The following is a 14,619-nucleotide window of genomic DNA, read 5'->3' as shown; positions in this document are numbered from 1 at the left end:
ACACAACTGAGCGACTTCACTTTCACTTTTCACTCTCATGCATTGGAGAAGGAAATGGCAACCCACTCCAGTGTTCTTGCCTGGAGAATCCCAGGGATGGCGGAGCCTGCTGGGCTGCCATCTATGGGGTCACACAAAGTCAGACGCGACTGAGGCAACTTAGCAGCAGCAGCAGAGTACATCATGTGAAATGCCAGGCTGGATGAAGCTCAAGCTGGAATCAAGATTGCTGGGAGAAATATCAATAATCTCAGATATGCAGATGACACAACCCTTATGTCAGAAAGCGAAGAAGAACTAAAGAGCCTCTTGATGAAAGTGAAAGAGGAGAGTGGAAAAGTTGGCTTAAAGCTCAACACTTAGAAAACTAAGATCATGGCATCTGGTCCCATCACTTCATGGCAAATAGATGGGGAAACAATGAAAACAGTAAGAGACTTTATTTTCTTGGGCTCCAAAATCACAGCAGATGGTGATTGCAGCCATGAAATTAAAAGATGCTTACTCCTTGGAAGAAAAGCTATGACCAACCTAGACAGCATATTAAAAGCAGAGACATTACTTTGCCAACAAAGGTCTGTCTAGTCAAAGCTATGGTTTTTCCAGTAGTCATGTATGAATGTGAGACTTGGACTATAAAGAAAGCTGAGCCCCAAAGAATTGATGCTTTTGAACTGTGGTGTTGGAGAAGACTCTTGAGAGTCCCTTGGACTGCAAGGAGATCCAACCAGTCCATCCTAAAGGAAATCAGTCCTGAATATTCACTGGAAGGACTGATGCTGAAGCTGAAACTCCCAATACTTTGGCCACCTGATGTGAAGAGCTGACTCATTGGAAAAGACCCTGATGCTGGGAAAGATTGAAGGCGGGAGGATAAGTGGACGACAGAGGATGATATGGTTGGATGGCATCACCAACTCGATGCACATGAGTTTGAATAAGCTCCAGGAGTTGGTAATGGACAGGGAGGCCTGGCGTGCTGTAGTCCATGAGGTGGCAAAGAGTCGGACACTACTGAGCAACTGAACTGACTGATCTCAGGTTTTAATTACATTTCCCTAATGACAAATAATTTTAAACATCATTTCATGTGCTTATTTGCCATCCATATATCTTCTTTGGTAAAGTATTTGTTCAGATCTTTTGCCCATTTTTAATTGGGTTGTAACTGTTTTTCTATAATTGATTTGGGAGTTCTTAAATATTCTAGATACAATTCCTTTGTCAGTTACTGATTTGGATATATTTTCTCCCAGTCTGTTGTCTTTTCAATTTCTTACCAGTGTTTTTAAAAGAGCAGAAATCTTAATTTTGATGAAGTCTAATCTATCATCTTTTTCCTTTAAGTATTACTTTTATTGTTCTAAGTAATCTTTGTCTAACCCAAGGTCACAAAGATTTTCTCATGTTTGCTTCTAAAAGTTTTATAGTTTTAGGTTTTACATGTAGGTCTGTGATCCATTTTAAAGTACTTTTTGTATATAGCACAGGGATGGGTCAAAGTTCATTTTTTGCATATGGGTATCCAGTACTGTATGATATTCAATACTGTGTTTTCACCCCATAGTTTTTTTCCTCCTAGTTTTACTGGGATAAAATCGACACACAGCACCATATAAGGTGTCAAAATAATGATTTGACTTACACACATCATGAAATGACTATCATTAAGTTTATTGAATATCCATCATTTTATATAGGTACAAAATTAAATAAAAACTCTTTTTCCTCTTGTCCAGTAGCTTTTAATAGAAGAATTAAAACAAAGCCAAGCTTAAAAGGGTATGTGCTTAGTCACTGAGTCATGTCCGACTCATTGTGACCCTATGGACTATAGTTTGCCAGGCTCCTCCGTCTATGGGGATTCTCCAAGCAAGAATACTGGAGTGGGTTACCATGCCCTCCTCCAGGATATCTTCCTGACCGAGGGATAGAACTCAGGTCTCCCGCATTGTGGGCGGATTCTCTACCACATTGCAGGTGGATTCTCTACCATCTGAGCTATCCGGGAAGCCCAAGAATACTGGAGTGGGTAGCCTATCCCTCCTGAAGGGGATCTTCCCTTCCCAGGAATTGAAGTGGGTGTCTTGTGTTGCAGGCAGATTCTTCATCAGCTGAGCTATACTAGGCTATTTTCTTTGTAATCCTTAAAACTTTCTTGTTGTACATTTTGCTGGAACTTCTTAAAACAGTATCCTGTGATTCAACTCCTTCAACCTCAAGTTTCCTGTCTTTCTACTTAACCAATGAAATGTTATTTATATACTCTTTTGGAAACATAACATATACTGTAGGTAATTATAGCAAAAGTGTACTGGGTAGCAGAAGATATTGCCAAACCAAGGTTCTGGAGACCAGACGAGATAAACACATAACATGTGCCAATACAGATCTCAGTGCTAGGAAATACACAGAAAAGTAAGTGAAAGAGGAGCTAAAAATAAAGTTTTTAAAAGAACTGTCTACTACTTTGTGTCTAATCTACTATGTTTTTCTCCTTTTTTTAAAAAAGGCCTATAGCATTTGACCTTAGAATTATTCTTTTAAAAATACATGTATTATGTATGTATGAATATGTGTATGTATGTGTATACACATGCACATACAGATATTTTAGGCATTGGCTTAAAGAGTAGAAAAGTAACAGAGGGTAGAGATAGTTTGTCCTGTACCACTGTGCAGCCTTATTCAGAAATAAGAAAAAAAATTTCCAATCAGCTATGAGTCATCATAATTTTTAGTGTAGTAGAGAAGATAACTTTGGAGGTGCTGAGACAGCCTTTTTTTTTTTTGTAGGAAATCATGTAGCATGGGCGTTAGAGTCAAATGTATTTGGATTTCAACCAGCATTGTTCTCTTGCTTACAAACTCAAAGATTTCAGGGAAATACTTTTCAGAGCCTCAGTATCTCTAATACAGTAATATTAATAATTCCCTCTTTTTAGGCTAAGAAATTTTATATAAAAAATCAGGTACTAGAATAGTACTTAACACATAGTAGGTGTTCAGTGTATGTCTGTTTCTGTGTCATCAGGAGACTGCCCTTTGAAGCCTATGACTACAGTTTGAAGAACCTATAAATGGATAGGACAAGGGGAGAGAGTTTGTTTTTCATTAGATATAGCAGTCATCCATGATCCCGTACCACCCCCAACTCCCCATAAAGATTCATTTTTTTTGCCATTATCATTCAGCAACAGACAGAAATTTAACATATTGGAAAGAGTGTGAAATCTGCAAGATTTTACAACAGTGACTTTTAAATCAGTATCCATTATCTAATTAGGTTTTTTGAAGGCTTTATTTAGATAATTTAGACCTACCCTTTATCCCTTTTGGGGGTAAAGGGAATTATAATTTGAAATGAAGAGCTCTTCCAAACAGAAAGATAGCTAGGATCTCCCTCAGTAGTCTATAATCTCTTACAGTAGTCTTTTAAAAAGTGATTTCAGAGTGATTTCCTAAATTCTATTTCAATATTCTAATTCAATATTCAATATTCATTCATGTGAATGCCTGCAGAAACTAGATACTTAGATTACAGACAAAAAACGAAGTTACAGAAGACACCAGGTTTTCTGTTGTTTTTATGATTTATTCAAATTGACTGTGTTATATTCATTTTGATGATTTTAGTAACATCAGCTGATAATTGAAAAGAAACTGATCTTTAATCTGATCTTTCCATATTGACATCAGATAGGAACCATATGCCTGGTATGGATGTGTTAGGTCCTCCAGAAGATGCAGTAAATATTACATATTTGTAGCATAAAACTAGTGTTGTTTTCCTGTAAATTTTAATAGCACACATAAAATCATATATAGTTTTTGAAACAGTTAACGTCAGCATAGGTTTAGTATTAATAGGCATTACTGCACAAGGTTCTAATTCTGTTGTTCATTTTTAGATGAAACCTGTTACCTGACATTTTTATATATAATGGAAGCTCATAGGTTTTTAAAAGATATATATATATCTTTTAATATATAAAAATAATATATAAATTTTAATAAATATAAATTTATATTTTAATAAAAATATATATATTTATATTTATATTTATTTATTTGGCTGCACTGGGTCTTAGTTGCGGCATGTGGAATCAGCTCCCAGACTAGGGATCAAACATGGGCCCCTGAGATGGGAGCTCAGAGTTCTAGTCACTTGACCACCAGGGAAGTCCATCACAGGCTATTAGTAGATCAATAATTAATGATAAAATAGTTTGAATTCAGATTATAAATAGTTCAAGTCTGTTCTGATGAAACAACTTAAGACTGAGGCTTTGGGGTCAGCTTTTTAGCTATGAAGTTTATCTTGCTTATTTTTTTAGTAAAATAAGTATATGTATTACTTATCACACAAAAAGAAGTGCACGTAATTTCTGTGCATATATGATTGCTAAGTTTTTTGAAAACTATTATCCTCCTAGGATTATTTTACCAACTTTGTGTTCAGGTTACATTCAAGAAAGCATAGTATCTCCTTAAGCAAAGTACTTATTAGAACCAAAATAAGTCCAAATTCAATTGTTTTTATCTATTTTTTTTTTTAACTTTACTGCAATTTGGTGTAGTTGACCCAAGTTGAAAATAGAAAGCTAAGGAGTTATATTTTCCATCTATCAAAATATGAATCTTTTCATCTTGGAAAAAACATATATTTTAAGCAGGTAAATGGAAGTGATAAATGCCAAAATCTAAATTTTTTAAAACAAGTAGTGCCTGTTTTGTTGCTATTTAAGAGAAAACATAAATAAGAGAGATGGTCAAAACATAATTTCTTCAGATATTTAAGGATTGCTTTTATTGTTCAAAAAACTTTATTCATACTAAGTTATGACTACTTGAATAATTACCTTACTTTCATAATTTAAAAGTTTTTCCAAATGCAGTTATCCTCAAAGAATCATTTAAATCAAGAGATTTAAGCAACTTTACTGTCATTCATCCAACAAAATATTTATTGAGTAGCCATTATGTTCCAAGCTGTTCTCACTGCAAAGAATCCAATAAACAAAACAAAAAAGCCCTTAATTTTATGTTCTAGAGACTAGAAACAACAAATAGATAAATATGTAACAGAATTTCAGTTTGTGATAAGGGTTAAGAAGGAAAATCAAAGTGAGAGGACAGAGTAATTTTAAATGAACATAAAGAAAGTACATTTTTTCAGGTTGAAGCATATACATTCTTTGGCTTGGTTTTTGAAATGTACATTTGACTATTTTTGCTGGTGAAAATTATTTACAGAAATTAGAAACTCATCATACATATTTTATATGCTAATCAAAAAGTTTAGCCCCAACTAGTGAATTTAGCATTTGTAAATGGAAGTGTCTGTGGAAGAATAAAATCTTTAGTTAACCACTCACTACTTTACTTTTAGCAGTAAAGTCTGCAGCTCATGAAATTTGTAATTCTGGAGTGGTTTCAGCTTGCACCAGCCCCTGGGGAGGCTGTTGATACAGCACCGAGTTACCGATTGTTATTCAGCTGTAGAAGTTTTATGCTTGGGCATTTTCTTACATCTTCCTCTCTCAGTCAGTGAAATCTTGTATATTTGCCAAATAAAACAAATCCCACACTAATAAGAAGCTATAAGTAAACAGTAGGAGCATGAGATACAGCCAGCACCACCCATATTCCTTGTGTGTGTACCTCTCTAGTACTCCCTGATATGTTCATTTTGCACAAACACGTAGTAATGCATAACTACTGTTCTAAAGAACCAACCTCAGTTATTTATGTAAGAGCTCCTTTTTACATCTAAGCAATACTGTGATTGGTAGAATTCTAGCATATTACCAAAGTCAAAAGCAGAATGTAAAACTCTGCATGCTGTTGATGGGAGAAAAAAGAAATATATTTCCTACTTTCCCTATAAATTCCTAAAGAGTCCAGCCCAGAAGACCACTGTTGGATCTCTAAAATGGATTTTTATATGACGTAGGATAGTTCAGCAGTTTTTCAGGGGAAAAAGAAAAAAATTAGTTGCTTGAGAATCTCATCTCTTTTGCTAGTTAGGTCCTGTCTGATAAATTTTATTCTGCTTCCTTCACTAACTTATTCAGTAAATATTCATTGAACACTTATTGTTACCTGGCACTCTGCTACTAAAGGACATACAGAAATCAAAGAACTGAAATGCTTATCCTCAGAGAACTTATGGTGGAGAAAAGTGACATGTAAATCCAAACTTACAATACTGTGATAGGAACTATAAAAGAGATATATGCAGAATACTTTAAGATACAAATAAAACTACTACTATTTATGAAGAATTTATTGTCCTAGATGCTTTATATGTTACTTCATTTAATCCTTTCAACAGCTTTATGAGATAGATCTTATACTATTTAACCTGTGCCAGAAGCACTAACTTCATCTAACAAGGAAGCAGGTGGTATCAGGAAAAGTTCTTGAGTTGATTATAGCAAGATGAGTAAGACAGAGAGTGAGAGAAAAATGATGCAGTGTGGCATTTTACACAGAGAAAGGTGAATATGTAAAAGCCCAGGACATGTTATTGGCATGTAGAGTTGGTTCTGGGAAATAAAAGATGGCAGGAAACAGGTCATGAAGGAACACTTGTATGCTATGCTTAAGGAATTTGAGAGAAATCTGATCAAAAACACATTTCAGGAAGATAACTCGGAAATTGTCCGCATAAGGCATTAGGAGAGGGTTTTTACTTTTAAAGGAAGAAATTCTCTGCCAGCATTGACTTATGTTTATTAAGTACATATAAACATAAAACTCGAAACATCCCCTACTTTTAGTTTACAAGTACTAAACCAAAAGAATATAATTCTATTATATAATATAAATATATAAATTAAATATAAATAATATTACAAAAATAAAATTTAAATCAACAACATGAATTTATGTCATAGTCCTCGTTCTTGTGTAAGTCACTACTGACAAGCGAAGTCCGGACTCTCATGGTGCAAGGGCTTTTAATTTTTAATTAAAAATTTCCATATTATTAATTCCAATTAATTCTCTCACAGATTTTCTCTATTTGAGCCACTAAGAAAACCTTTTGCTCTATTGGATTAACAGTTATTTGGGAGACAGGAAACAAGGATAATCATACCTATTAGGCTCCTTTCTCAGAAGGAAATGGCAGCCTACTCCATTATTCCCGCCTGGGAAATCCCATGGACAGAGGAGCCTGGTGGGCTACAGTCCGTGGGTTTGCAAGAGTCGGACACAACTTAGCAAACTAAACCAACACCACCTAAGAGGCCCCTCTCTGATCAAGTAAGGTAGATATACTTGGTACTATCATAATCATAAAAATGTAATTGCTGGGCTCCAGATCACATGGCAGTTATAATAAGATCCAGAATATGCTTACATCAATTAATTTATCATCAAAATGAAGACACACAAATAATTATAGGGAACCAGTGGACTTCAGTTTGAAAAATACTGAACTAGAAGATTAATTGTTCATCCAGTACCTTATTTTTTTTAATTAGTTTATTTTTGGCTGCACTGGGTCCTCGTTGCTGCATGCAGGCTTTCTGTAGTTGCAGTGAGCAGGGCCTACTCTTTGTTGTGGTGCACAGGTTTCTCCTTGCAGTGGCTTCTCTTGTTGTGGAGCACAGGCTCTAGGAACACAGGCCTCAGTCGTTGCAACTTGCAGGCCCTAGAATGTGGGCTCAGTAGTTGTGGTACATGGGCTTAGTTGCTTCGCAGCATGTGGAATCAATCCTTCTGGACCAGGGATCCAACACACGTCCCCTGCATTGGCAGGCATATTCTTATCCTTTGTACCACCAGGGAAGTCCTCCAGTACATCACTGATCCAGGCATTTTGTAAACAAGCTATCAGTGACTTGAATGGAGAGTCACTGGCCACAGGATCTTAAAAAGTCGAGAATCTAGGACCCGAAAATCAGTGGATTTTTGTTAAAATCAGTGATCTTAAGGACCCTTAAAATTAGACATCACTGTTTCCAAACTATCCCAATTATGTAATTTGTAAGATAAAAATAACATGAACTTGCTGAAGACATGGCTTTTGCAAGAAGGGGTTCTATTTAGAAACACAGTTTTCAGCCAAGGTAACCAATAAACCTTTGTGCTTACTTCACTTATGCCCTCTGTGATATGAACTCTAAATACTGATGACCTGAGAAAGTCAAGCCATTAAAAAAAGATACTTATATTCAACTGTGTAGTACAATTAGTCATCACTGCTAAATAATAAGACAGTGAACAAGAAAATTGTATCTTGTTTGTCTAGAATACATAGTTCTACTCCAATTCAAAGAGTAAAGGGAGATTTTGGACTGTTGATAGACCCTCCTTCAATAACAGCTAACATTTATTGAACAATTAGGGCCTCTGCTAAACTCTACATTTATTAACTAATCCTCAAAATAACTTTTATAGATATTATTATAGATGAAAATGAAGCACAGAGAGGTTAGGTAACTTAGCTAGGGTCACAATAAGTAGCAAAGTTAAGATCTGAACATGACTAACTTCAAACTTTAACCACAATGCTATATTGCCAACTTGACTTCCCTGGTGGCTCAGACAGTAAAGAATCTGCCTGAAATGCAGGAGACCCAGGTTTGATCCCTGGGTTGGGAAGATCCCCTGGAGAAGGGCATGGCAACCCACTCCAGTGTTCCTGCCTGGAGAATTCCATGGACAGAGAAGCCTGGCAGGTGATACTCCATGGGGTCGCAAAGAGACACAACTGAGTGACTTAACACGTTCACTTTCTTTCACTTCATTTAAAGCCATGGTCATGTTAGATGTGGAGACTTGATTCTGACAAAAAGGCACTGCAGACCGTTTATTTCTGTACCTTTACTTACAGCAGTATAGGAAGAAGGAAGGAAGAGGACGTGATATATTTCCCAGGCCTAGAAATTGCTCACTTGAGGGTATTCACACGAGGTAAATGAAACCATTTGGTCTAGATAACGTAAGATCCATTGCAACCCAGAGTTGAAGAATTTTGTAAAGGCATAAATATTACCACCCACCAGAGTCTTAAGATTATCTAGATTTAGCCCCACTGATGATATTTCTTCTAACTTTCGTAGACAGAAATCAGTGGGGGAAAAAAAGCTTATTTTGAAAGATTAAATCCCAATCCATATCTCAAGCTTACAGGTGTCTCCAATAGTTGTTACAACAGTTGTTTAGTTTTGTAAATGAAACTTATACTTAGCACCACAGAATCCCATCTTCACAGGGCATAGTTTCAGATTTGGAAGATATTTAAAGGACAAATCAATCCATAGATCTGTTGGTATTCCTAAAAGATGAGTAGGGTGTCTGTTATTGGCATCAGTTCATGATGAACCCTACTGGGCTGTGGAGAAAGGAGAAACTGAACTGAACAAGACAACACTCTATACAGCTGTCCCTAGCCTTCCTCCACCTGCTAGCACTCAGTGTTAATTTCATGGGTCAAATCAAGGCATGCAAGTGCATTAAATAGTCTTTAAAACTGACTGCTGATGGTTGATGACAGAAGAATTAGGAGCTATTACTTTCCTACCAACTGCTACTTTCATGAACAAGACCAGAAAACATTACAGATAAATAAAATTCTTACATCACATCAGAAAAAAAGAGCAGTTGAATTCCCCAAAGGATTTTATATATTACCATTAGACAAGTAAAGAAAATAATTTCATATAAATGGCTACATTAATCACTTATAAACAGAAAGAAACTTCTCTCCTTTTTTAAAACAGCAACTGGAAGAGAGGGGATATATGTATATGTATGGCTAATTCACTTTGCTGTACAGCAGAAACTGACACAGCAGTGTAAATCAACTATACTTCAGTTAAAACACAAAAGCAGCTAGAAATGTTTTCTCTTTGAAAACAGAATAACCATTTGTTAAACCATATATATTAATACCTTTGAGGATGTTATTGGTACAAAAAGGAATTTCCATGCTGGCCCTATTGTAATCTTTTAAAGCCAAAGTTATGAAGAAAATCAACATTTGGGAAATTGTGGTCATGTTTCAAGATCTGCTTTTTATTTTCTGTTTGACAGCTCTATCTAAATTCTCATAACTTGAATGTAAATATGTGCATGTAAAAAATGTATGTATATCTAAATCACCTCTTAGGAGAGGTTTAATATAAGTATAAATAGAAATTATTTACCTCAGCCAAAAAAACTTACATAATATTGAATTCTGCTTTTTCTCATCTCGCCACATCTAAAACTATCACCATGTTAATTTACTTTCTAAGACTTTCTTGATGCTTCTCTTCAACCCCATCACCACCCCTAACAAGGTATTTTTTTTCCATTTGGATTTTGGTATCTTAGTGTCTTACATATGTAGTTGAAGCGGTGATGAGCTCCCCAGATTCCTCCTCAGAACTTAAGTTTTTATTTCGCAACTGCAAGAAGTCCTGCCGCCAAAGAGCCCTCTTCAGAACTGCCTTGACCCCATCTCAGGATAACTCTGAAGGGCATTTCCCAGTTCCCCATGGGGTCCGTCAAGGCTCTGAGATTGCATTGAAGTCCAACTTCTCCCAGTTCTGTCTCTTCCTTTCCATAGGTGTTTATCTTAAGAACACTCCCTAATAAACTTCCAGTAAGCAACTTCTCTGCTTGCTGGGGGACCCAACCTGTAACAACATATTTGTCTTGTTGATATTTTCCTTTTGGTTCTATATTTTCTGAAGTTCTAGTTAGCTAAAATCTTACTATGTCAAGATAATTTCGTCAGGCATGTATTGAGCACCTGTAAAGGAAATGAATTAAAACTTGGCTCCTGTCCTGAAGGAGTTTACAGTCTGACCAAAGTGACAATTACATTTGAAACTATACTATAGCATCTTTAGAATAACCCTTTAAAAAAAAACCAAAACCCTAAACTTCAATAATTTTAGAATAAAAGTGAGTGGCCAGATTTTACTCTGTAGTTTGCAAGAATGAAAGGAAAATATTTCAGGGAAAGGAAAACGCATATAAATAAATAGGGTGAAAGTTTAGAAGGCTATAGAATTTGTCTTTATGATTCCAGAAACCTTTAAGGAAAAGGTAGTTTTTTCACTTATTATTTTGAATTAAGTTGAAACTTACAGAGAATTTATAAGACTAATACTGATCTCTCATACAATCTATACAGATTCATCAATTTTTATCATTTCTCCACATGCTTCAGCATTCTCATTCTCTGTACGCATGCACACACTGACAAACATACACACTCTTTTTCTGAACCATCTGAGAATAGGTAAAATACATCATACCACTTTATCCCTTAATACTGTGGTACGTACTTCCTAGAAACAAGGATATTAACCTCTGTAAGCACCATACACTTATCAAATTCAGGAAATCTGTTACTTTAATCTACAGTCTAGAGTCAACTGTAATTATTCACCAAAATGAATTTTAAGAAAAGTTCTGTGACTTAACATTTGCGATTTAAACTAAAAATTATATAAAGTAAGCCACAGAAGATCTCAGAAATTTTCTAACTTGATTAAAAATATAATAGTGAACTTGCTTCTGACTTTCTATGTATGCTTAGTTGCTAAGTCGTGTCCGACTCTGCGACCCCGTGGGCTGTAGCCCACCAGGCTCCTTTGTCCATGGGGATTCTCCAGGCAAGAATACTGGAGTGGGTTGCCGTGCCCTCCTCCAGGGGATCCTCCCAACCCAAGGATCAAACCGGCGTCTTCCGCATTGCGGGCAGATTCTTTACTGACTGAGCCACCAGGGAAGCCCTCTGACTTTCAGAGGGGAAAGCATGGATAGTCCCAGATTACCTGTAAAGATGTGATTTAAGGCTCTTCGGAAGTGAGCCTTGCTCTTGGGAGCCCATTTCGTGAGGTGACTTTCAAAAGAGATCGTGTATTCTGGATCTAAGGACTGTGGATTTCCTTGACCTCCTTCTTCACAGCTTAAGTTTAACGATGATCTTTGGAACTGTCTTCCAGTCTGCGGGGGCCGGTAAATAGGGGATGGGCCGCCCAGATAACTAGATCTGGCTGGGCTCCCTCCCCACCTACACACATGTGGCTCAGGCGCCATCGGGAGTGGTCAGCGTGCGGCTCCGTTTCCGCCGCGCGCCAGGCCTCAGGGACCCTGGGACGTCACTTCGGCCTAGCGGGGCCCTGGTCTGTTGGGAGTTGGCGGTGGCGCCGGAAGCCCAGCCTGCTGAGGAGGGAGAGACTCAGGCCGTATCCGCTCCAACATTCGACGCCCCTGGTGGTCATGGCTTCCTTGCTGAAGCTAGAGCAGGACGTACAGGGGAAAGTAGATTCATTTCGGGCCCGCATCGCCCAGGAGGCCGAGGATCTAGTGTCTACCTTCTTCCCTCAGAAGCTCTCAGAGCTAGACAGTCGGGTCCAGGAGCTCCGCCTGCAAGACTTGTCCAGAATCCGTTCAGTGCCAGCGCCAGAGAGCCTTATCGGCCCAGACACTGCAGGTGATGGGCCCAACCGGGATCCGCCGCCTCTGCAGACCCAGTCCTCCATCAAGGTACTAGCACTGCCCGGCGGCGAGGGACAGCTTCTGCGAAGCAACCAGCATCTGGTGGAGCTGATTGAGCGTGTAAAGCCTGAGATCGAGCTGCTGAGAGAGAAATGCAACACGGTGCGGATGTGGGTGCAGCTGCTCATCCCGAAGGTGGAGGACGGCAACAACTTCGGAGTGTCCATCCAGGAAGACACCGTGGACCAGCTGTGGACTGTGGAGAGCACAGCAGCCTCCTATCTACGCCGCTTCTCCACCTACTACAACACCCGGGCCAAGTTAGTATCCAAGATAGTGAAATACCCTCAGGTGGAAGATTATCGCCGCACTGTAGCGGAGGTCGACGAAAATGAGTACCTGAGTGTGCGCCAGATCCTGCTCCATGTACGGAACCAGTATGCCACTTTACATGATGTAATCCTCAAAAACATCGAGAAGATCAAGACCCCTCGGAGCACCAACACTGAAAACCTTTACTGAGGACCTTTCTCCACCCCACTTTCCTTCAGAAGTTGGCTGAGCTGTTTAGGCAGCCAGAATGCTGGTTAGCTACAGGTGACAAAACGACTGGAAATGTGCGTTACTCTTTGGAGACAGTTTCGTATAGCTGTTCTCATACTGAATCCTCTTGGTGTAATTTTTATTTGATTTTTCTTTGCGGAGAGAGAATGGGATCAGGCCATCTGGTTGAAGGTGGTAAGGTTGGTCAAGGAGAAAGGATTGCCATTTTTAAAACAGCTTTATAGATGAATGTTGGCCAAGGTTTCTTTTTTTGTGGCATTGGTGATATTGAATGGTTTCAGGGGTTAATTTAAAAATAAGTTTTAAAGAAAGTTCAATGTTCAAACCTCAGAAATGCTCCTTTTATACCATCTTTTGTTTTTTGGAAGAAAAGGAGTTTAAAGGGATGCATTTAGGTCATTGTATGCTTTCAATTTAGCAAATTGAAATAAAAAATCATTTTTTGATGGCCTGTGTGCTTATCTGAACTTTAATTTTTAGATGTATAGTTTTCTTTATCCTCAGCTGGACTTATACCTTTGGTATTTTTCAACTCGAATGTGTAAGAAAAATGAGCATATAAAGAGGGCTAGATCTCAATTGTTCTAAAGAAATGGCATCTATACCTCCCTTAGACTGAAGAGAAATCTGTGAAAATGGCTTCCTGGCACAATCTTCTGCCATCTCAGCATCATCTATTTTCCTTTTACACACAATTTAGAGTTTCTTCTGTGTATCCATTTATTTAAGTCCCTGCCAAGTCCTTCAAGCTTTATATCATGTTTTTTGCCCTCAACTGATTTTCATTTCCCGTACCCTTTTGTCCCTTAAGATGTTTCATATTTCTTAAAAGTTTTCTTGTCAAATTATATGGGTCATTTTTTAAATCTAAAGTCTCTAAAATGTGACTGGGTTTTTTCCTCCTTCCTGCTTTTGCTGCCCGGTTTAGGGGAAACCATTGTCATCTTCTCACTAGTGATCTATATTGTTGGGATATTTCAAGTCCAGCATTTCCAGATTTCATTTGCAGGTAGGGTAAATTACTATACCCTGAGTCACCTTATACATCAGAGAATTTCTTGCAGTTATTGATATGATGAATCTTTCTTCCATGGTGGGGTTTTTTTTTCAGAATTCTACGTTATTTGGTGATGAAGATACTTCAGCCAGCTGAAGTATATTTATTGAAAACTTTTTCAGTGGGACTTCCCCAGTGGCTCAGACGGTAAAGCATTTGCCTACAATGCAGGAGACCCAGGTTCAATCCCTGGGTTGGGAAGATCTCCTGGAGAAGGAAATGGCAACCCACCCCAGTATTCTTGCCTGAAAAATCCCATGGACGGAGGAACCTGGTAGGCTACAGTGCACGGAGTAGCAAAGAGTCGGACACGCTGAGCGACTTCACTTGCACTTTCTTTCGCTTTCCTTTTTTTTTTTTTTCCAGTATTAGTATTATTTGAGGATCTTCATCACTCAAAGTCAGCATTTGTGGAAGTTATATAATACACAATTGCAAAAAGAAAGAGTGGGAGTTACTTTTGTTGCCTCTTTATATACAGGAATGAGATTATTCCCGTGTACAGTTGATAGCTTCATCTCTTTTTCCCATTAGGCTAACAGTGC

General features: G+C 37.8%; 1 protein-coding gene across 3 annotated transcripts in view; it reads left to right on the top strand.

The window, feature by feature from the left end:
• ATF6 (activating transcription factor 6) overlaps positions 1 to 14,619 on the top strand; it is a 248,846-nt gene that overhangs the window by 141,707 nt on the left and 92,520 nt on the right. The window contains exon 1 of one of the 3 annotated variants that reach the window (XR_014054063.1): positions 11,667 to 14,026. The exons of the other annotated variants lie outside the window; for them this stretch is intronic. The gene's annotated coding sequence lies outside the window, so the exon portion shown is untranslated. Of the gene's footprint in view, positions 1 to 11,666; positions 14,027 to 14,619 lie in introns of those variants that run through there. 3 annotated transcript variants of the gene reach the window in all.

This window comes from Giraffa tippelskirchi, chromosome 5 (genome assembly GCF_054371585.1).
Source record: "Giraffa tippelskirchi isolate mGirTip1 chromosome 5, T2T-mGirTip1v1.2.pri, whole genome shotgun sequence".
Taxonomy (NCBI): Eukaryota; Metazoa; Chordata; class Mammalia; order Artiodactyla; family Giraffidae; genus Giraffa; species Giraffa tippelskirchi.
The sequence above is the reverse complement of the archived record's forward strand: the minus strand, read 5'-3'. Positions and strand labels throughout refer to the sequence as shown.